This window comes from Cherax quadricarinatus, chromosome 67, assembly GCF_038502225.1.
Source record: "Cherax quadricarinatus isolate ZL_2023a chromosome 67, ASM3850222v1, whole genome shotgun sequence".
Lineage (NCBI taxonomy): Eukaryota > Metazoa > Arthropoda > Malacostraca > Decapoda > Parastacidae > Cherax > Cherax quadricarinatus.
The window spans coordinates 23,701,194-23,724,767 of record NC_091358.1 but is presented as its reverse complement, the minus strand read 5'-3'; the positions used below and the strand labels follow the sequence as shown (position 1 = coordinate 23,724,767).

Here is a 23,574-nt window from a genome sequence, read left to right as displayed (position 1 = left end):
CATTCACCATCATTCAGTCAAGAGTTGTCTGGTCAGTAGTCTGGAGACATCACTAAAGACAGCCGCAGAATGACTGATAAGAAGAAACTACTAGCAGAGAAAACTTAAATTTTGCTCCATGATAGTTTTTATAAATTACTGACCAAAACATCATCACCAACAAACATTAACTTTAAAGAAAGTTCCAGTTAACAAAATTGTCTTCTTACCAAATTTGTCTAGCAAACATCTGTGGTCAGTGGTACTAGTGTAGCACCTAGAACAAGTGGTCAGTGGTACTAGTGTAACACCTAGAACAAGTGGTCAGTGGTACTAGTGTAGCACCTAGAACAAGTGGTCAGTGGTACTAGTGTAGCACCTAGAACAAGTGGTCAGTGGTACTAGTGTAACACCTACAACAAGTGGTCAGTGGTACTAGTGTAACACCTAGAACAAGTGGTCAGTGGTACTAGTGTAACACCTAGAACAAGTGGTCAGTGGTACTAGTGTAACACCTACAACAAGTGGTCAGTGGTACTAGTGTAACACCTAGAACAAGTGGTCAGTGGTACTAGTGTAACACCTACAACAAGTGGTCAGTGGTACTATTGTAACACCTAGAACAAGTGGTCAGTGGTACTAGTGTAACACCTAGAACAAGTGGTCAGTGGTACTAGTGTAGCACCTAGAACAAGTGGTCAGTGGTACTAGTGTAACACCTAGAACAAGTGGTCAGTGGTACTAGTGTAACACCTAGAACAAGTGGTCAGTGGTACTAGTGTAACACCTAGAACAAGTGGTCAGTGGTACTAGTGTAGCACCTAGAACAAGTGGTCAGTGGTACTAGTGTAACACCTAGAACAAGTGGTCAGAGGTACTAGTGTAACACCTAGAACAAGTGGTCAGTGGTACTAGTGTAGCACCTAGAACAAGTGGTCAGTGGTACTAGTGTAGCACCTAGAACAAGTGGATGCAACATCCCAGCAATTCCAGGAACAGCTGTTAAAAATTGACCACTGTCTGGAAAATCTTCCAGCTCCTGCACCCAACATCTTGCTCCTGGGGGATTTCAACTTAAGGCACCTAAAATGGAGGAATATAGCAAATAATATTGTTGCAGAAATAACACCAGGAGGCAGCTCTGATGAAAACTCACACTCACACGAGCTTTTAAATCTCTGCACAAAATTCAATTTAAACCAGCAAATAATAGAGCCTACAAGACTGGAGAATACACTAGACCTCATCTTCACTAACAATGATGATCTGATAAGAAATGTCACCATATCAAAAACAATATACTCAGATCACAACATAATTGAGGTTCAGACATGTATGCATGGAGCCCCAGACCGACAAAATGAGACTAGTCATGAGGGAGCATTCACCAAATTCAACTTCAATAACAAAAACATAAAGTGGGACCAAGTAAACCAAGTCCTAACCGATATAAGCTGGGAAGATATACTAAGCAACACAGACCCAAACTTATGCCTAGAACAGATTAACTCGGTGGCACTCGATGTATGCACAAGGCTTATTCCTCTAAGAAAAAGGAGGAGTAGATGTAAAATAGAAAGAGACAGGCGCTCCCTTTACAGGCGACGGAAAAGAATAACAGAGCGGCTAAAAGAGGTCAATATATCTGAAATGCGCAGGGAGACACTGGTCAGAGAAATAGCAAGCATCGAACTTAAGCTAAAAGAATCCTTTAGGAGTCAGGAATCGCGGGAAGAACTAAAAGCCATAAATGAAATCGAAAGAAACCCAAAGTATTTCTTCTCCTATGCCAAATCAAAATCGAGAACAACGTCCAGTATTGGGCCCCTACTTAAACAAGATGGGTCCTACACAGATGACAGCAAGGAAATGAGTGAGCTACTCAAGTCCCAATATGACTCAGTTTTTAGCAAGCCGCTAACCAGACTGAGAGTCGAAGACCAAAATGAATTTTTTATGAGAGAGCCACAAAATTTGACTAACACAAGCCTATCCGATGTTATCCTGACGCCAAATGACTTCGAACAGGCGATAAATGACATGCCCATGCACTCTGCCCCAGGGCCAGACTCATGGAACTCTGTGTTCATCAAGAACTGCAAGAAGCCCCTATCACGAGCCTTTTCCATCCTATGGAGAGGGAGCATGGACACGGGGGTCGTCCCTCAGTTACAAAAAACAACAGACATAGCCCCACTCCACAAAGGGGGCAGTAAAGCAACAGCAAAGAACTACAGACCAATAGCACTAACATCCCATATCATAAAAATCTTTGAAAGGGTCCTAACAAGCAAGATCACCACCCATCTAGAAACCCATCAGTTACACAACCCAGGGCAACATGGGTTTAGAACAGGTCGCTCCTGTCTGTCTCAACTACTGGATCACTACGACAAGGTCCTAAATGCACTAGAAGACAAAAAGAATGCAGATGTAATATATACAGACTTTGCAAAAGCCTTCGACAAGTGTGACCATGGCGTAATAGCGCACAAAATGCGCGCTAAAGGAATAACAGGAAAAGTCGGTCGATGGATCTATAATTTCCTCACTAACAGAACACAGAGAGTAGTCGTCAACAGAGTAAAGTCCGAGGCAGCTACGGTGACAAGCTCTGTCCCACAAGGCACAGTACTAGCTCCCATCTTGTTCCTCATCCTCATATCCGACATAGACAAGGATGTCAGCCACAGCACCGTGTCTTCCTTTGCAGATGACACCCGAATCTGCATGACAGTGTCTTCCATTGCAGACACTGCAAGGCTCCAGGCGGACATCAACGAAATCTTTCAGTGGGCTGCAGAAAACAATATGAAGTTCAACGATGAGAAATTTCAATTACTCAGATATGGTAAACATGAGGAAATTAAATCTTCATCAGAGTACAAAACAAATTCTGGCCACAAAATAGAGCGAAACACCAACGTCAAAGACCTAGGAGTGATTATGTCGGAGGATCTCACCTTCAAGGACCATAACATTGTATCAATCGCATCTGCTAGAAAAATGACAGGATGGATAATGAGAACCTTCAAAACTAGGGAGGCCAAGCCCATGATGACACTCTTCAGGTCACTTGTTCTATCTAGGCTGGAATATTGCTGCACTCTAACAGCACCTTTCAAGGCAGGTGAAATTGCCGACCTAGAAAATGTACAGAGAACTTTCACGGCGCGCATAACGGAGATAAAACACCTCAATTACTGGGAGCGCTTGAGGTTTCTAAACCTGTATTCCCTGGAACGCAGGAGGGAGAGATACATGATTATATACACCTGGAAAATCCTAGAGGGACTAGTACCAAACTTGCACACGAAAATCACTCACTACGAAAGCAAAAGACTTGGCAGACGATGCACCATCCCCCCAATGAAAAGCAGGGGTGTCACTAGCACGTTAAGAGACCATACAATAAGTGTCAGGGGCCCGAGACTGTTCAACTGCCTCCCAGCACACATAAGGGGGATTACCAACAGACCCCTGGCAGTCTTCAAGCTGGCACTGGACAAGCACCTAAAGACAGTTCCTGATCAGCCGGGCTGTGGCTCGTACGTTGGTTTGCGTGCAGCCAGCAGCAACAGCCTGGTTGATCAGGCGCTGATCCACCAGGAGGCCTGGTCACAGACCGGGCCGCGGGGGCGTTGACCCCCGAAACTCTCTCCAGGTAAACTCCAGGTAGTGTAACACCTAGAACAAGTGGTCAGTGGTACTAGTGTAACACGTAGAACAAGTGGTCAGTGGTACTAGTGTAACACCTAGAACAAGTGGTCAGTGGTACTAGTGTAGCACCTAGAACAAGTGGTCAGTGGTACTAGTGTAGCACCTAGAACAAGTGGTCAGTGGTACTAGTGTAGCACCTAGAACAAGTGGTCAGTGGTACTAGTGTAGCACCTAGAAGAAGTGGTCAGTGGTACTAGTGTAGCACCTAGAACAAGTGGTCAGTGGTACTAGTGTAGCACCTAGAACAAGTGGTCAGTGGTACTAGTGTAACACCTAGAACAAGTGGTCAGTGGCACTAGTGTAATGCCTACAACAAGTGGTCAGTGGTACTAGTGTAACACCTACAACAAGTGGTCAGTGGTACTAGTGTAACACCTAGAACAAGTGGTCAGTGGTACTAGTGTAGCACCTAGAACAAGTGGTCAGAGGTACTAGTGTAACACCTAGAACAAGTGGTCAGTGGTACTAGTGTAACACCTAGAACAAGTGGTCAGTGGTACTAGTGTAACACCTAGAACAAGTGGTCAGTGGTACTAGTGTAACACCTAGAAAAAGTGGTCAGTGGTACTAGTGTAACCCCTAGAACAAGTGGTCAGTGGTACTAGTGTAACACCTAGAACAAGTGGTCAGTGGTACTAGTGTAACACCTAGAACAAGTGGTCAGTGGCACTAGTGTAACACCTAGAACAAGTGGTCAGTGGTACTAGTGTAACACCTAGAACAAGTGGTCAGTGGTACTAGTGTAACACCTAGAACAAGTGGTCAGTGGTACTAGTGTAACACCTAGAACAAGTGGTCAGTGGTACTAGTGTAACACCTAGAACAAGTGGTCAGTGGTACTAGTGTAACACCTAGAACAAGTGGTCAGTGGTACTAGTGTAACACCTAGAACAAGTGGTCAGTGGTACTAGTGTAACACCTAGAACAAGTGGTCAGTGGTACTAGTGTAACACCTAGAACAAGTGGTCAGTGGTACTAGTGTAACACCTAGAACAAGTGGTCAGTGGTACTAGTGTAGCACCTAGAACAAGTGGTCAGTGGTACTAGTGTAACACCTAGAACAAGTGGTCAGTGGTACTAGTGTAACACCTAGAACAAGTGGTCAGTGGTACTAGTGTAACACCTAGAACAAGTGGTCAGTGGCACTAGTGTAACACCTAGAACAAGTGGTCAGTGGCACTAGTGTAACACCTAGAACAAGTGGTCAGTGGTACTAGTGTAACACCTAGAACAAGTGATCATTGGTACTAGTGTAACACCTAGAACAAGTGGTCAGTGGTACTAGTGTAACACCTAGAACAAGTGATCAGTGGCACTAGTGTAACACCTAGAACAAGTGGTCAGTGGTACTAGTGTAACACCTACAACAAGTGGTCAGTGGCACTAGAGTAACACCTAGAACAAGTGATCAGTGGCACTAGTGTAACACCTAGAACAAGTGGTCAGTGGCACTAGTGTAACACCTAGAACAAGTGGTCAGTGGCACTAGTGTAACACCTAGAACAAGTGGTCAGTGGTACTAGTGTAGCACCTAGTACAAGTGGTCAGTGGTACTAGTGTAGCACCTAGAACAAGTGGTCAGTGGTACTAGTGTAACACCTAGAACAAGTGGTCAGTGGCACTAGTGTAACACCTAGAACAAGTGGTCAGTGGCACTAGTGTAACACCTAGAACAAGTGGTCAGTGGCACTAGTGTAACACCTAGAACAAGTGGTCAGTGGTACTAGTGTAACACCTAGAACAAGTGGTCAGTGGTACTAGTGTAACACCTAGAACAAGTGGTCAGTGGTACTAGTGTAACACCTAGAACAAGTGGTCATTGGTACTAGTGTAACACCTAGAACAAGTGGTCAGTGGTACTAGTGTAACACCTAGAACAAGTGGTCAGTGGTATTAGTGTAGCACCTAGAACAAGTGGTCAGTGGTACTAGTGTAACAACTAGAACAAGTGGTCAGTGGTACTATTGTAACACCTAGAACAAGTGGTCAGTGGTACTAGTGTAACACCTAGAACAAGTGGTCAGTGGTACTAGTGTAGCACCTAGAACAAGTGGTCAGTGGTACTAGTGTAACACCTAGAACAAGTGGTCAGTGGTACTAGTGTAACACCTAGAACAAGTGGTCAGTGGCACTAGTGTAACACCTAGAACAAGTGGTCAGTGGCACTAGTGTAACACCTAGAACAAGTGGTCAGTGGTACTAGTGTAACACCTAGAACAAGTGATCATTGGTACTAGTGTAACACCTACAACAAGTGGTCAGTGGCACTAGAGTAACACCTAGAACAAGTGATCAGTGGCACTAGTGTAACACCTAGAACAAGTGGTCAGTGGTACTAGTGTAACACCTAAAACAAGTGGTCAGTGGTACTAGTGTAACACCTAGAACAAGTGGTCAGTGGTAGAGTAACACCTAGAACAAAGTGGTCAGTGGTACTAGTGTAACACCTAGAACAAGTGGTCAGTGGTACTAGTGTAACACCTAGAACAAGTGGTCAGTGGTACTAGTGTAACACCTAGAACAAGTGGTCAGTGGTACTAGTGTAACACCTAGAACAAGTGGTCAGTGGTACTAGTGTAACACCTAGAACAAGTGGTCAGTGGTACTAGTGTAACACCTAGAACAAGTGGTCAGTGGTACTAGTGTAACACCTAGAACAAGTGGTCAGTGGTACTAGTGTAGCACCTAGAACAAGGGGTCAGTGGTACTAGTGTAGCACCTAGAAAAAGTGGTCAGTGGCACTAGTGTAACACCTAGAACAAGTGGTCAGTGCTACTAGTGTAACACCTAGAACAAGTGGTCAGTGGCACTAGTGTAACACCTAGAACAAGTGGTCAGTGGCACTAGTGTAGCACCTAGAACAAGTGGTCAGTGGCACTAGTGTAACACCTAGAACAAGTGGTCAGTGGTACTAGTGTAACACCTAGAACAAGTGGTCAGTGGCACTAGTGTAACACCTAGAACAAGTGCTCAGTGGTACTAGTGTAACACCTAGACCAAGTGGTCAGTGGTACTAGTGTAACACCTAGAACAAGTGGTCAGTGGTACTAGTGTAGCACCTAGTACAAGTGGTCAGTGGTACTAGTGTAGCACCTAGAACAAGTGGTCAGTAGCACTAGTGTAACACCTAGAACAAGTGGTCAGTGGCACTAGTGTAACACCTAGAACAAGTGGTCAGTGGCACTAGTGTAACACCTAGAACAAGTGGTCAGTGGTACTAGTGTAGCACCTAGTACAAGTGGTCAGTGGTACTAGTGTAGCACCTAGAACAAGTGGTCAGTGGTACTAGTGTAACACCTACAACAAGTGGTCAGTGGCACTAGTGTAACACCTAGAACAAGTGGTCAGTGGCACTAGTGTAGCACCTAGAACAAGTGGTCAGTGGCACTAGTGTAACACCTAGAACAAGTGGTCAGTGGCACTAGTGTAACACCTAGAACAAGTGGTCAGTGGCACTAGTGTAACACCTAGAACAAGTGGTCAGTGGTACTAGTGTAACACCTAGAACAAGTGGTCAGTGGTACTAGTGTAACACCTAGAACAAGTGGTCAGTGGTACTAGTGTAACACCTAGAACAAGTGGTCAGTGGCACTAGTGTAACACCTAGAACAAGTGGTCAGTGGTACTAGTGTAACACCTAGAACAAGTGGTCAGTGGTACTAGTGTAACACCTAGAACAAGTGGTCAGTGGCACTAGTGTAACACCTAGAACAAGTGGTCAGTGGTACTAGTGTAACACCTAGAACAAGTGGTCAGTGGTACTAGTGTAACACCTAGAACAAGTGGTCAGTGGCACTAGTGTAGCACCTAGAACAAGTGGTCAGTGGCACTAGTGTAGCACCTAAAACAAGTGGTCAGTGGCACTAGTGTAACACCTAGAACAAGTGGTCAGTGGTACTAGTGTAACACCTAGAACAAGTGGACAGTGGTACTAGTGTAACACCTAGAACAAGTGGTCAGTGGTACTAGTGTAGGACCTATTACAAGTGGTCAGTGGCACTAGTGTAGGACCTAGAACAAGTGGTCAGTGGCACTAGTGTAACACCTAGAACAAGTGGTCAGTGGTACTAGTGTAACACCTAGAACAAGTGGTCAGTGGTACTAGTGTAACACCTAGAACAAGTGGTCAGTGGCACTAGTGTAACACCTAGAACAAGTGTTCAGTGGTACTAGTGTAACACCTAGAACAAGTGGTCAGTGGTACTAGTGTAACACCTAGAACAAGTGGTCAGTGGTACTAGTGTAGGACCTAGAACAAGTGGTCAGTGGTACTAGTGTAACACCTAGAACAAGTGGTCAGTGGTACTAGTGTAACACCTAGAACAAGTGGTCAGTGGCACTAGTGTAACACCTAGAACAAGTGGTCAGTGGCACTAGTGTAACACCTAGAACAAGTGTTCAGTGGTACTAGTGTAACACCTAGAACAAGTGGTCAGTGGTACTAGTGTAACACCTAGAACAAGTGGTCAGTGGTACTAGTGTAACACCTAGAACAAGTGGTCAGTGGCACTAGTGTAACACCTAGAACAAGTGGTCAGTGGCACTAGTGTAACACCTAGAACAAGTGGTCAGTGGCACTAGTGTAACACCTAGAACAAGTGGTCAGTGGCACTAGTGTAACACCTAGAACAAGTGGTCAGTGGTACTAGTGTAACACCTAGAACAAGTGGTCAGTGGTACTAGTGTAACACCTAGAACAAGTGGTCAGTGGTACTAGTGTAACACCTAGAACAAGTGGTCAGTGGCACTAGTGTAACACCTAGAACAAGTGGTCAGTGGCACTAGTGTAACACCTAGAACAAGTGGTCAGTGGTACTAGTGTAACACCTAGAACAAGTGGTCAGTGGTACTAGTGTAACACCTAGAACAAGTGGTCAGTGGCACTAGTGTAACACCTGGAACAAGTGGTAAGTGGTACTAGTGTAACACCTGGAACATGTGGTCAGTGGTACTAGTGTAACACCTAGAACAAGTGGTCAGTGGAACTAGTGTAGCACCTAGAACAAGTGGTCAGTGGAACTAGTGTAGCACCTAGAACAAGTGGTCAGTGGAACTAGTGTAGCACCTAGAACAAGTGGTCAGTGGAACTAGTGTAGCACCTAGAACAAGTGGTCAGTGGAACTAGTGTAGCACCTAGAACAAGTGGTCAGTGGAACTAGTGTAGCACCTAGAACAAGTGGTCAGTGGAACTAGTGTAACACCTAGAACAAGTGGTCAGTGGAACTAGTGTAACACCTAGAACAAGTGGTCAGTGGTACTAGTGTAACACCTAGATCAAGTGGTCAGTGGTACTAGTGTAACACCTAGAACAAGTGGTCAGTGGAACTAGTGTAACACCTAGAACAAGTGGTCAGAGGAACTAGTGTAACACCTAGAACAAGTGGTCAGTGGTACTAGTGTAACACCTAGAACAAGTGGTCAGTGGTACTAGTGTAACACCTAGAACAAGTGGTCAGTGGTACTAGTGTAACACCTAGAACAAGTGGTCAGTGGCACTAGTGTAACACCTAGAACAAGTGGTCAGTGGCACTAGTGTAACACCTAGAACAAGTGGTCAGTGGTACTAGTGTAACACCTAGAACAAGTGGTCAGTGGTACTAGTGTAACACCTAGAACAAGTGGTCAGTGGTACTAGTGTAACACCTACAACAAGTGGCCAGTGGCACTAGTGTAACACCTAGAACAAGTGGTCAGTGGTACTAGTGTAACACCTAGAACAAGTGGTCAGTAGTACTAGTGTAACACCTAGAACAAGTGGTCAGTGGTACTAGTGTAACACCTAGAACAATTGGTCAGTGGCACTAGTGTAACACCTAGAACAAGTGATCAGTGGCACTAGTGTAAGACAACAAGTGGTCAGTGGTACTACTGTAACACCTAGAACAAGTGGTCAGTGGCACTAGTGTAACACCTAGAACAAGTGATCAGTGGCACTAGTGTAACACAACAAGTGGTCAGTGGTACTCTTGTAACACCTAGAACAAGTGGTCAGTGGTACTATTGTAACACCTAGAACAAGTGGTCAGTGACACTAGTGTAACACAATAAGTGGTCAGTGGTACTATTGTAACACCTAGAACAAGTGGTCAGTGGTACTAGTGTAACACCTAGAACAAGTGGTCAGTGGCACTAGTGTAACACCTAAAACAAGTGGTGATCAGTAGCACTTGTGTAACACCTAGAACAAGTGGTCAGTGGTACTAGAGTAACACCTAGAACAAGTGGTAAGAGGTACTAGTGTAGCACCTAGAACAAGTGGTCAGTGGTACTAGTGTAGCACCTAGAACAAGTGGTCAGTGGTACTAGTGTAGCACCTAGAACAAGTGGTCAGTGGCACTAGTGTAACACAACAAGTGGTCAGTGGTACTAGTGTAACACCTAGAACAAGTGGTCAGTGGCACTAGTGTAATGCCTACAACAAGTGGTCAGTGGCACTAGTGTAACACCTAGAACAAGTGGTGATCAGTGGCACTAGTGTAACACCTAGAACAAGTGGTCAGTGGTACTAGTGTAGCACCTAGAACATGTGGTCAGTGGTACTAGTGTAACACCTACAACAAGTGGTCAGTGGCACTAGTGTAACACCTAGAACAAGTGGTCAGTGGTACTAGTGTAACACCTAGAACAAGTGGTCAGTGGTACTAGTGTAACACCTAGAACAAGTGGTCAGTGGTACTAGTGTAACACCTAGAACAAGTGGTCAGTGGTACTAGTGTAACACCTAGAACAAGTGGTCAGTGGTACTAGTGTAACACCTAGAACAAGTGGTCAGTGGCACTAGTGTAACACCTAGAACAAGTGGTCAGTGGCACTAGTTTAACACCTAGAACAAGTGGTCAGTGGTACTAGTGTAACACCTAGAACAAGTGGTCAGTGGCACTAGTGTAACACCTAGAACAAATGGTCAGTGGTACTAGTGTAACACCTAGAACAAGTGGTCAGTGGTACTAGTGTAACACCTAGAACAAGTGGTCAGTGGCACTAGTGTAGCACCTAGAACAAGTGGTCAGTGGCACTAGTGTAGCACCTAGAACAAGTGGTCAGTGGCACTAGTGTAACACCTAGAACAAGTGGTCAGTGGTACTACTGTAACACCTAGAACAAGTGGACAGTGGTACTAGTGTAACACCTAGAACAAGTGGTCAGTGGTACTAGTGTAGGACCTATTACAAGTGGTCAGTGGCACTAGTGTAGGACCTAGAACAAGCGGTCAGTGGCACTAGTGTAACACCTAGAACAAGTTGTCAGTGGTACTAGTGTAACACCTAGAACAAGTGGTCAGTGGTACTAGTGTAACACCTAGAACAAGTGGTCAGTGGTACTAGTGTAACACCTAGAACAAGTGGTCAGTGGTACTAGTGTAACACCTAGAACAAGTGGTCAGTGGTACTAGTGTAACACCTAGAACAAGTGGTCAGTGGTACTAGTGTAACACCTAGAACAAGTGGTCAGTGGCACTAGTGTAACACCTAGAACAAGTGTTCAGTGGTACTAGTGTAACACCTAGAACAAGTGGTCAGTGGTACTAGTGCAACACCTAGAACAAGTGGTCAGTGGTACTAGTGTAACACCTAGAACAAGTGGTCAGTGGTACTAGTGTAACACCTAGAACAAGTGGTCAGTGGCACTAGTGTAACACCTAGAACAAGTGGTCAGTGGCACTAGTGTAACACCTAGAACAAGTGGTCAGTGGTACTAGTGTAACACCTAGAACAAGTGGTCAGTGGCACTAGTGTAACACCTAGAACAAGTGGTCAGTGGTACTAGTGTAACACCTAGAACAAGTGGTCAGTGGTACTAGTGTAACACCTAGAACAAGTGGTCAGTGGTACTAGTGTAACACCTAGAACAAGTGGTCAGTGGCACTAGTGTAACACCTAGAACAAGTGGTCAGTGGCACTAGTGTAACACCTAGAACAAGTGGTCAGTGGTACTAGTGTAACACCTAGAACAAGTGGTCAGTGGTACTAGTGTAACACCTAGAACAAGTGGTCAGTGGCACTAGTGTAACACCTGGAACAAGTGGTCAGTGGTACTAGTTTAACACCTGGAACAAGTGGTCAGTGGTACTAGTGTAACACCTGGAACAAGTGGTCAGTGGAACTAGTGTAGCACCTAGAACAAGTGGTCAGTGGAACTAGTGTAGCACCTAGAACAAGTGGTCAGTGGAACTAGTGTAGCACCTAGAACAAGTGGTCAGTGGAACTAGTGTAGCACCTAGAACAAGTGGTCAATGGTACTAGTGTAACACCTAGATCAAGTGGTCAGTGGTACTAGTGTAACACCTAGTACAAGTGGTCAGTGGAACTAGTGTAACACCTAGAAAAAGTGGTCAGAGGAACTAGTGTAACACCTAGAACAAGTGGTCAGTGGTACTAGTGTAACACCTAGAACAAGTGGTCAGTGGTACTAGTGTAACACCTAGAACAAGTGGTCAGTGGTACTAGTGTAACACCTAGAACAAGTGGTCAGTGGCACTAGTGTAACACCTACAACAAGTGGTCAGTGGCACTAGTGTAACACCTAGAACAAGTGGTCAGTGGTACTAGTGTAACACCTAGAACAAGTGGTCAGTGGTACTAGTGTAACACCTAGAACAAGTGGTCAGTGGTACTAGTGTAACACCTACAACAAGTGGCCAGTGGCACTAGTGTAACACCTAGAACAAGTGGTCAGTGGTACTAGTTTAACACCTAGAACAAGTGGTCAGTGGTACTAGTGTAACACCTAGAACAAGTGGTCAGTGGTACTAGCGTAACACCTAGTACAAGTGGTCAGTGGTACTAGTGTAACACCTAGAACAATTGGTCAGTGGCACTAGTGAAACACCTAGAACAAGTGATCAGTGGCACTAGTGTAACACAACAAGTGGTCAGTGGTACTATTGTAACACCTAGAACAAGTGGTCAGTGGCACTAGTGTAACACAACTAGTGGTCAGTGGTACTATTGTAACACCTAGAACAAGTGGTCAGTGGTACCAGTGTAACACCTAGAACAAGTGGTCAGTGGCACTAGTGTAACACCTAGAACAAGTGGTCAGTGGTACTAGTGTAACACCTAGAACAAGTGGTCAGTGGTACTAGTGTAACACTTAGAACAAGTGGTAAGAGGTACTAGTGTAGCACCTAGAACAAGTGGTCAGTGGTACTAGTGTAGCACCTAGAACAAGTGGTCAGTGGTACTAGTGTAGCACCTAGAACAAGTGGTCAGTGGCACTAGTGTAACACAACAAGTGGTCAGTGGTACTAGTAAAACACCTAGAACAAGTGGTGATCAGTGGCACTAGTGTAACACCTAGAACAAGTGGTCAGTGCTACTAGTGTAGCACCTAGAACATGTGGTCAGTGGCACTAGTGTAACACTTAGAACAAGTGGTCAGTGGCACTAGTGTAACACTTAGAACATGTGGTCAGTGGCACTAGTGTAACACTTAGAACAAGTGGTCAGTGGCACTAGTGTAACACTTAGAACAAGTGGTCAGTGGCACTAGTGTAACACTTAGAACAAGTGGTCAGTGGCACTAGTGTAACACTTAGAACAAGTGGTCAGTGGCATTAGTGTAACACTTAGAACAAGTGGTGATCAGTGGCACTAGTGTAACACCTAGAACAAGTGGTCAGTGGCACTAGTGTAACACCTAGAACAAGTGGTCAGTGGCACTAGTGTAACACCTAGAACAAGTGGTCAGTGGCACTAGTGTAACACCTAGAACAAGTGGTCAGTGGCACTAGTGTAACACCTACAACAAGTGGTCAGTGGCACTAGTGTAACACCTAGAACAAGTGGTCAGTGGTACTAGTGTAACACCTAGAACAAGTGGTCAGTGGCACTAGTGTAACACCTAGAACAAGTGGTCAGTGGTACTAGTGTAACACCTAGAACAAGTGGTCAATGGTACTAGTGTAACACCTAGAACAAGTAGTCAGTGGCACTAGTGTAACACCTAGAACAAGTGGTGGTCAGTGGCACTAGTGTAACACCTAGAACAAGTGGTCAGTGATACTAGTGTAACACCTAGAACAAGTGGTCAGTGGTACTAGTGTAACACCTAGAACAAGTGGTGATCAGTGGCACTAGTGTAACACCTAGAACAAGTGGTCAGTTGTACTAGTGTAGCACCTAGAACAAGTGGTCAGTGGTACTAGTGTAACATCTAGAACAAGTGGTCAGTGGCACTAGTGTAACACCTAGAATAAGTGGTCAGTGGCACTAGTGTAACACCTAGAACAAGTGATCAGTGGTCCTAGTGTAACATCTAGAACAAGTCGTCAGTGGCACTAATGTAACACCTAGAACAAGTGATCAGTGACACTAGTGTAACATCTAGAACAAGTGGTCAGTGGCACTAGTGTAACACCTAGAACAAGTGATCAGTGGCACTAGTGTAACACCTAGAACAAGTGATCAGTGGCACTATTGTAACACCTAGAACAAGTGATCAGTGGCACTAGTGTAACACCTGGAACAAGTGGTGATCAGTGGCATTTGTGTAACACCTAGAACAAGTGATCAGTGATACTAGTGTAACACCTAGAACAAGTGGTGATAAGTGGCACTAGTGTAACACCTAGAACAAGTGGTCAGTGGTACTAGTGTAACACCTAGAACAAGTGGTCAGTGGTACTAGTGTAACACCTAGAACAAGTGGTCAGTGGCACTAGTGTAACACCTAGAACAAGTGGTCAGTGGCACTAGTGTAACACCTAGAACAAGTGGTCAGTGGTACTAGTGTAACACCTAGAACAAGTGGTCAGTGGTACTAGTGTAACACCTAGAACAAGTGGTCAGTGGTACTAGTGTAACACCTAGAACAAGTGGTCAGTGGTACTAGTGTAACACCTAGAACAAGTGGTCAGTGGTACTAGTGTAACACCTACAACAAGTGGCCAGTGGCACTAGTGTAACACCTAGAACAAGTGGTCAGTGGTACTAGTGTAACACCTAGAACAAGTGGTCAATGGTACTAGTGTAACACCTATAACAAGTGGTCAGTGGTACTAGTGTAACACCTAGAACAATTGGTCAGTGGCACTAGTGTAACACCTAGAACAAGTGATCAGTGGCACTAGTGTAACACAACAAGTGGTCAGTGGTACTATTGTAACACCTAGAACAAGTGGTCAGTGGTACTAGTGTAACACCTAGAACAAGTGGTCAGTGGCACTAGTGTAACACCTAGAACAAGTGGTGATCAGTAGCACTTGTGTAACACCTAGAACAAGTGGTCAGTGGTACTAGTGTAACACCTAGAACAAGTGGTCAGTGGCACTAGTGTAACACAAGTGGTCAGTGGTACTATTGTAACACCTAGAACAAGTGGTCAGTGGCACTAGTGTAACACAACAAGTGGTCAGTGGTACTATTGTAACACCTAGAACAAGTGGTCAGTGGTACTAGTGTAACACCTAGAACAAGTGGTCAGTGGTACTAGTGTAACACCTAGAACAAGTGGTAAGAGGTACTAGTGTAGCACCTAGAACAAGTGGTCAGTGGTGCTAGTGTAGCACCTAGAACAAGTGGTCAGTGGTACTAGTGTAGTACCTAGAACAAGTGGTCAGTGGCACTAGTGTAACACAACAAGTGGTCAGTGGTACTAGTGTAACACCTAGAACAAGTGGTGATCAGTGGCACTAGTGTAGCACCTAGAACAAGTGGTCAGTGGTACTAGTGTAGCACCTAGAACATGTGGTCAGTGGCACTAGTGTAACACTTAGAACAAGTGGTCAGTGGCACTAGTGTAACACTTAGAACAAGTGGTCAGTGGCACTAGTGTAACACCTAGAACAAGTGGTCAGTGGCACTAGTGTAACACTTAGAACAAGTGGTCAGTGGCATTAGTGCAACACTTAGAACAAGTGGTGATCAGTGGCACTAGTGTAACACTTAGAACAAGTGGTCAGTGGCATTAGTGTAACACTTCGAACAAGTGGTCAGTGGCATTAGTGTAACACTTAGAACAAGTGGTCAGTGGCACTAGTGTAACACTTAGAACAAGTGGTCAGTGGCATTAGTGTAACACTTAGAACAAGTGGTCAGTGGCACTAGTGTAACACTGAGAACAAGTGGTCAGTGACACTAGTGTAACACCTAGAACAAGTGGTCAGTGGCACTAGTGTAACACCTAGAACAAGTGGTCAGTGGTACTAGTGTAACACCTACAACAAGTGGTCAGTGGCACTAGTGTAACACCTACAACAAGTGGTCAGTGGCACTAGTGTAACACCTAGAACAAGTGGTCAGTGGTACTAGTGTAACACCTAGAACAAGTGGTCAGTGGTACTAGTGTAACACCTAGAACAAGTGGTCAGTGGCACTAGTGTAACACCTAGAACAAGTGGTGGTCAGTGGCACTAGTGTAACACCTAGAACAAGTGGTCAGTGATACTAGAGTAACACCTAGAACAAGTGGTCAGTGGTACTAGTTTAACACCTAGAACAAGTGGTCAGTGGCACTAGTGTAACACCTAGAACAAGTGGTGATCAGTGGCAGTAGTGTAACACCTAGAACAAGTGGTCAGTGGTACTAGTGTAACACCTAGAACAAGTGGTCAGTGGTACTAGTGTAGCACCTAGAACAAGTGGTCAGTGGTACTAGTGTAACACCTAGAACAAGTGGTCAGTGGTACTAGTGTAGCACCTAGAACAAGTGGTCAGTGGTACTAGTGTAACACCTAGAACAAGTGGTCAGTGGTACTAGTGTAACACCTAGAACAAGTGGTCAGTGGTACTAGTGTAGCACCTAGAACAAGTGGTCAGTGGTACTAGTGTAGCACCTAGAACAAGTGGTCAGTGGTACTAGTGTAGCACCTAGAACAAGTGGTCAGTGGTACTAGTGTAGCACCTAGAACAAGTGGTCAGTGGTACTAGTGTAGCACCTAGAACAAGTGGTCAGTGGTACTAGTGTAACACCTAGAACAAACGGTGATCAGTGGCACTAGTGTAACACCTAGAACAAGTGGTCAGTGGTACTAGTGTAGCACCTAGAACAAGTGGTCAGTGGTACTAGTGTAACACCTAGAACAAGTGGTGATCAGTGGCACTAGTGTAACACCTAGAACAAGTGGTCAGTGGTACTAGTGTAGCACCTAGAACAAGTGGTCAGTGGTACTAGTGTAGCACCTAGAACAAGTGGTCAGTGGTACTAGTGTAGCACCTAGAACAAGTGGTCAGTGGTACTAGTGTAGCACCTAGAACAAGTGGTCAGTGGCACTAGTGTAACACCTAGAATAAGTGGTCAGTGGCACTAGTGTAACACCTAGAACAAGTGAGCAGTGGTCCTAGTGTAACATCTAGAACAAGTCGTCAGTGGCACTAATGTAACACCTAGAACAAGTGATCAGTGACACTAGTGTAACATCTAGAACAAGTGGTCAGTGGCACTAGTGTAACACCTAGAACAAGTGATCAGTGGCACTAGTGTAACACCTAGAACAAGTGATCAGTGGCACTAGTGTAACACCTAGAACAAGTGATCAGTGGCACTAGTGTAACACCTGGAACAAGTGGTGATCAGTGGCACTTGTGTAACACCTAGAACAAGTGATCAGTGATACTAGTATAACACCTCGAACAAGTGGTCAGTGGTACTAGTGTAACACCTAGAACAAGTGGTCAGTGGTACTAGTGTAACACCTAGAACAAGTGGTCAGTGGCACTAGTATAACACCTAGAACAAGTGGTCAGTGGCACTAGTGTAACACCTAGAACAAGTGGTCAGTGGTACTAGTGTAACACCTAGAACAAGTGGTCAGTGGCACTAGTGTAACACCTAGAACAAGTGATCAGTGGTACTAGTGTAACACCTAGAACAAGTGATCAGTGGTACCTGTGTAACACCTAGAACAAGTGGTGGTCAGTGGTACTAGTGTAACACCTAGAACAAGTGGTGGTCAGTGGTACTAGTGTAACACCTAGAACAAGTGATCAGTGGTACTAGTGTAACACCTAGAACAAGTGATCAGTGGTACTAGTGTAACACCTAGAACAAGTGGTGATCAGTGGTACTAGTGTAGCACCTAGAGGAAGTGATCAGTGGTACTAGTGTAGCACCTAGAGGAAGTGATCAGTGGTACTAGTGTAACACCTAGAACAAGTGATCAGTGGTACTAGTTTAACACCAAGAGAATAAGTGGTGGTGAATGTTGGTTGGTCAGAAGTGATCTTGGTGGAGATGCCTGCGATCAGTTTCACAGATGCTCTACTACTCATGAAGCCAAGCCTGAAGACAAACTTCCTTACTGTGAGCCTGGTCAACCAGGTTATTGCTGCTAGTGACTGGCAGGCCCAGTCATCACATGTTGACTAATTTGGTAGCTAATGAACGAGACATGTATTGGTCATGTACTTATTGTGACCCCTGAATGGTTCACAATGTATATACAGTGGACCCCCGACATTCGATGCATTTTAACGCAAAAATTTCGCCTCGACATTTGATGGAAAACCCGACATTCGATACAATTTATACGAGACATGTCCACGTGTGGCCTGAACTGCCCCGTGTGTGCCAGTGTTTACAAGCCAGTCAGTGTGTGCGCATCTAAGGATACATTCGGTACATTCCATATTATCACTGTTTTTGGTGCTTGTTTCTGCAAAATAAGTCACCATGGGCCCCAGGAAAGCTTCTAGTGCCAACCCTTCAAGAAAAAAGGTGCTAATGACTATTGAAATGAAGAAAGAGATAATTGCAAAATACGAAAGTGGAGTGCGTGTGTCGGAGTGCATGATGACTTGGTAAAGAAATTGCCTGCAACTAGTGGTGATGCGAGTGAATCTAAGGCCAGCAAAGGTTGGTTTGAAAGATTTAAGAATCGTAGTGGCATACACAGTGTGTTAAGGCATGGTGAGGCTGCCAGTTCAAGTCCTAATGGAAGGGGATTCCCCTTCTAAACACTAACACCATCCACACTCTCCCCTCCTTCCATCCCATCAATCATCACCAGATCTTCATTAAAGGTAAGTGTCAATTATTCTATTGTTATTAATCTATTGTTATTGTTGTTATTGTAATTATTCTATTGCATTAAACTTAATATTTCATGTGGTAAACTTTTTTTTTCATACTTTTGGGTGTCTTGCACGGATTAATTTGATTTCCATTATTTCTTATGGGGAAAATTAATTCGACTTTCGATATTTTCTACATTCGATGAGCTCTCAGGAACGGATTAATATCGAATGTCGGGGGTCCACTGTAATGTATATTACATGATCATATAATTTTATATTGCTTATATTTGCGATATTAGCTAAACCGTAAAAGTATTGCTTTATATTATTATTTGACTTAGTTATATTATTCCGTAGGATGTAACATTTATATATTATTCAGTGCTCATAGTTTGTGAGTGTTAAGTAGCTGACAGCATTGTCTAACTACTGTAATTTTCACTCCGCTTGTTTTGCTGCCGGCTTCTGTGTTGCTGGGCAGCAGCAATCCACGTACAGTCACGTGATCAGGGAGGGGTGATCACACCTCACCTGGAGGAGAGTCTGCCTGGCCTGTGCTTGCCTCTTGTCTGTTTGACGTTGCTTCCAACAAGATGCGCCTCTCCAGTTCTCCATTGCTGGCCTTCATTGGAAGATGGTCTCTGTCGCTTTCTTGTTGTTGGTTCTGTGTAACTCTGTTCACAGAGCATAGCCTAGACTGATTTTCGATATTGTACCGAGGTTGTGTGTCACAAACTCTGAGAAACTCAGGTCCTGAGCTGTAGCTTTTGACCTAATTTGTACTGGTATCTGTGTACTGTCACAGTCGGGGATTTTCTAATGCTGAACTTAGATTCAGTAGTATGGGAGTTTTGTGACTTTTGTGGAGGATCTGCAGATGGTCCCTACTTAGTGTCGTTATATTATCTCCTTGTTCCTGATTCTGTGCCGCTGTTGCTTGTTATATTGCTGGTCGGCTTAACAGTCGTTTTATTGTTCAAGCAAGCTGTTCTGATTGCCAGGTTGGTCAAGAAGTTACTTTATGTGAGGACTTTCAGTCAGTCACTGGTTAAGTCTAGTTGAGTCTTGAGACATAGCGAACTACTTAGAGCACATACACACAAACTTACTTGTATATATTTGTACAGTGGTCCCTCGCTTTTCGTAGTTCTCGGCAATCGTAAATTTCGCCAATCAAAGGGGTATTTTCGTATAAACATGGACTCGCTTTTCATAGGTTGACTCGCGAATAGTAGTTCGTCCGGGACGCGTATGCACGGTGTGAGCCGGGGCAGCCTCCCTACCCAGCCAGTATAGCATTGTTTACGAGCGAGTGAAGGTCCCCTCAAGTGCTCCTACGAAATATTTCATAATATTCCACTCATTTTAGTGCTTGCAAGAACTAAATAAGCTACCCTGGCTCCAAAGAAAGCTCCTAGTGCCAAGCCTGTGGTAAAGAAGGTGAGAAATATGTACAGTGACAAAGTCTTGGGCCATTTTAGGGAAGTGTTAAAGAGACGCCAGAAACAGAGCTCTCTCTACAGTTACTTTGCGAGACAGGACTAGAGTGACTCTCAAGGTGGTCCAAGTGGCATTAAGAAACAGAAGAGAAGCAACCCCAGAGAAGCAATTGGTACCTGAGGTGTTGCTGGAAGGGGATTCCCCTTCCAAACTGTAAACAATCCAATCTCTCTCCTCCTCCAGTCTCCCATACACTAAGAAGAATCTCCAATAAAGGTAAGTGTTACGCTGTTAATGTTTCATTCATCATTTCCCATTGTATTGTTTATGTACTACATGTATATTTCATGTAAAATTTTTTTTTGTTTTAATACTTCTGGGTGTCAGGAACAGATTAATTGTATTTACATTATTTCTTATGGGGAAAATTGATTCGCAAATCGTAAATTTCGTTTATAGTAACGGCTCCAGGAACGGATTAATTACGAAAAATGAGGGACCACTTTATTATGTTATTAAATGCTAACAATGTACCAGACGGTACATAAAAGCCATAAAGATGTGATATGTGCCTTCAGCTCAACACTACTGTACATGAGAGAAGTATAGGAACTTGTATCCTATATTATATTCAAACGATTAATTTACTTTGATCTTATATGCCTAGACAAATTTGTTATTAATAAACTTATTAAATTTTAATCTCTTCAGTTAGTAGCCTACCAGTTGTAATCCTGAAGCAATATTGAATCTTACTAAATTCTAATGGATAACTGGACCAGGATACTGACTTGTTACAAAAACCCAGTAACAGGCCGGATGCTAGAGGAGCAGTCCTTTCTAGTATTCACTGGAGATCTCTATGCTTATTAGATATCGTGTTTTTTGTAACAAATGGGGGGCCTGTCCAGGAGGCTTTTGATCCAAGGTGTTGGAGAAATTGTCCAGTTTGACACACTAGTAACTCTAGGGTCAAACACTGAGTACTTTCCTAATGTGAAGACTGAGTTTAGTCTTGTACAACATAATACGTGGATGTATGTACTTGACTGAGTCTCTTGATCCAAGGAGATGGAAATACTGTTTATGAGCTCTCGCTCTAAGACAAACACTAAAATTCCTATTAGGATTATAGTTTCCCATAATCACTCTCTCGTAGTACATTTGTTTTCGTGATGTATGTCAAAGTGAAACACTTAATTGATACTCTGACTTTGTCAAAGTTGAGTACATTAAAACTTCAGACATGTTGGCGAGTAGCAAAATATCTCGGTGTGACGTATAACAGGAATTACACCGCAGAAACTGTCAGAGCGTTAATTAAAGATATATTGTTTCCTGCTCATGCAGAGATGTCTGATTATGATTCAGATAGAGAGAGCATAGTGTGTCTATTAGGAAGTAAGACTATTTGATGACGTAAAAGAGAGAGCAACTACAGCAGAAGTGTCTGAGCCTAGTTTAACTCCGTTCATGCTCACACCTTCCCGCCTGGGTGGGGTGATCACACCTCACCTGGAGGAGAGTCTGCCTGGCCTGTGCTTGCCTCTTGTCTGTTTGACATTGCTTCCAACAAGACACGCCTCTCCAGCTCTCCATTGCTGGCCCTTGTTGGAAGATCGTCTCTGTCGCTTTCTTGTTGTTGGTTCTGTTTAACTCTGTTCACAGAACATAGCCTAGACTGATTTTCGACGTTGTACTGAGGCTGTGTGTCACATAGACACTCTGCGCAACTCAGGTCCTGATCTTTTGACCTAATTTGTACTGGTATCTGTGTACTGTCACAGACAGGGATTTTCTAATGCTGAGCTTAGATTCAGTAGTATGGGAGTTTTGTAACTTTTGTGGAGGATCTGCAGATGGTCACTACTTAGTGTCGTTATATTATCTCTTTGTTCCTGATTCTGTGTCGCTGTTGCTTGTTATATTGCTGTTCGGCTTAAGAGCCATTTTATTGTTCAAGCAAGCTGTTCTGATTGCCAGGTTGGTCAAGAAGTTACTTTATGTGAGGACTTTTAGTCAGTCACTGGTTAAGTCTAGTTGAGTCTTGAGACATAGCGAACTACTTAGAGCACTTACACACACACACACACACACACAAACTTACTTGTATATATTTGTATTATGTTATTAAATGCTAACAATGTACCATACGGTACTTAAAAGCCATAAAGATGTGATATGTGCCTTCAGCTCAATATTACTGAACACGAGAGAAGTGCACGAACTTGTATCCTATATTATATTCAAACGATTACTTTAATTTACTTTGATCTTATATGCCTAGACAACTTTATTGTCATTAGTAAACTTATTAAATTTTAATCTCTTCAGTTAGTAGCCTACCAGTTGTAATCCTGAAGCACAATTAAATCTTACTAAATTCTAATGGATAATTGGACCAGGATACTGACTACTTGTTACAAAAACCCAGTAACAGGCCAGATACTAGAGGGGCATTCCTTTCTAGTATTCACTGGAGATCTCTATGCTTATTAGATATCGTGTATTTTGTAACATACTCGTTGGTATAGTGTACCACCAATATAATGACAACGTGGCACTTGTATCAACGAATTTAAAGTATACCTTACAAACAGCTGGAGAAGTTTACATACAACTGTCACAGAGGAACAAGAAAGATGGGGAGAACTACATACTGCTAGACAAAGAAAGGTTCCAATACCACTTTTTTTTTTTTTTAACAAGTTGGCCGTCTTGCACCGAGGCAGGGTGACCCAAAAAGAAAGAAAATACTTTCATCATCATTCAACACTTTCACCTCACTCATACATAATCACTGTTTTTGCAGAGGTGCCCAGATACAACAGTTTAGAAGCTTATATAAAGATATATAACATATCCCTCCAAACTGCCAATATCCCAAACTCCTCCTTTAAAATGCAGGCATTGTACTTCCCATTTCCGGTACTCAAGTTTGGCGATATAAAAATAACGGGTTTCCCTGAACCCCTTCACTAAATATTACCCTGCCCACACTCCAACAGCTCGTCAGGTCCCAAAAACCATTCGTCTCCATTCACTCCTATCTAACATGCTCACGCACGCTTGCTGAAAGTCCAAGCCCCTCGCCCACAAAACCTCCTTTGCCCCTTCCCTCCAACCTTTTCGAGGACGACCCCTACCCCGCCTTCCCTCCCCTACAGATTTATACGCTCTTCATGCCATTCTACTTTGATCCATTCTCTCTAAATGGCCAAACCACCTCAACAACCCCTCCTCAGCCCTCTGACTAACACTTTTATTAACTCCACACCTAATTTCCACACTCCAAATTCTCTGCATAATATTTACACCACACATTGCCCTTACTGGTAGTAGGTTGGTAGACAGCAACCACCCAGGGAAGTACTACCGTCCTGCCAGATGACTGTGAAACAGAAACCTGTAACTGTTTTGCATGATGGTAGGATTGCTGGTTTCTTTTTCTGTCTCATAAACACGCTAGATAACAGGGATA

At 43.8% G+C, this 23,574-nt stretch overlaps 1 protein-coding gene across 4 annotated transcripts in view; it reads right to left on the bottom strand.

The window, feature by feature from the left end:
* The window catches only part of PKD (serine/threonine-protein kinase D3), a gene marked incomplete at its 5' end in the record, with an annotated part of 159,783 nt that overhangs the window by 90,903 nt on the left and 45,306 nt on the right, over positions 1–23,574 (bottom strand).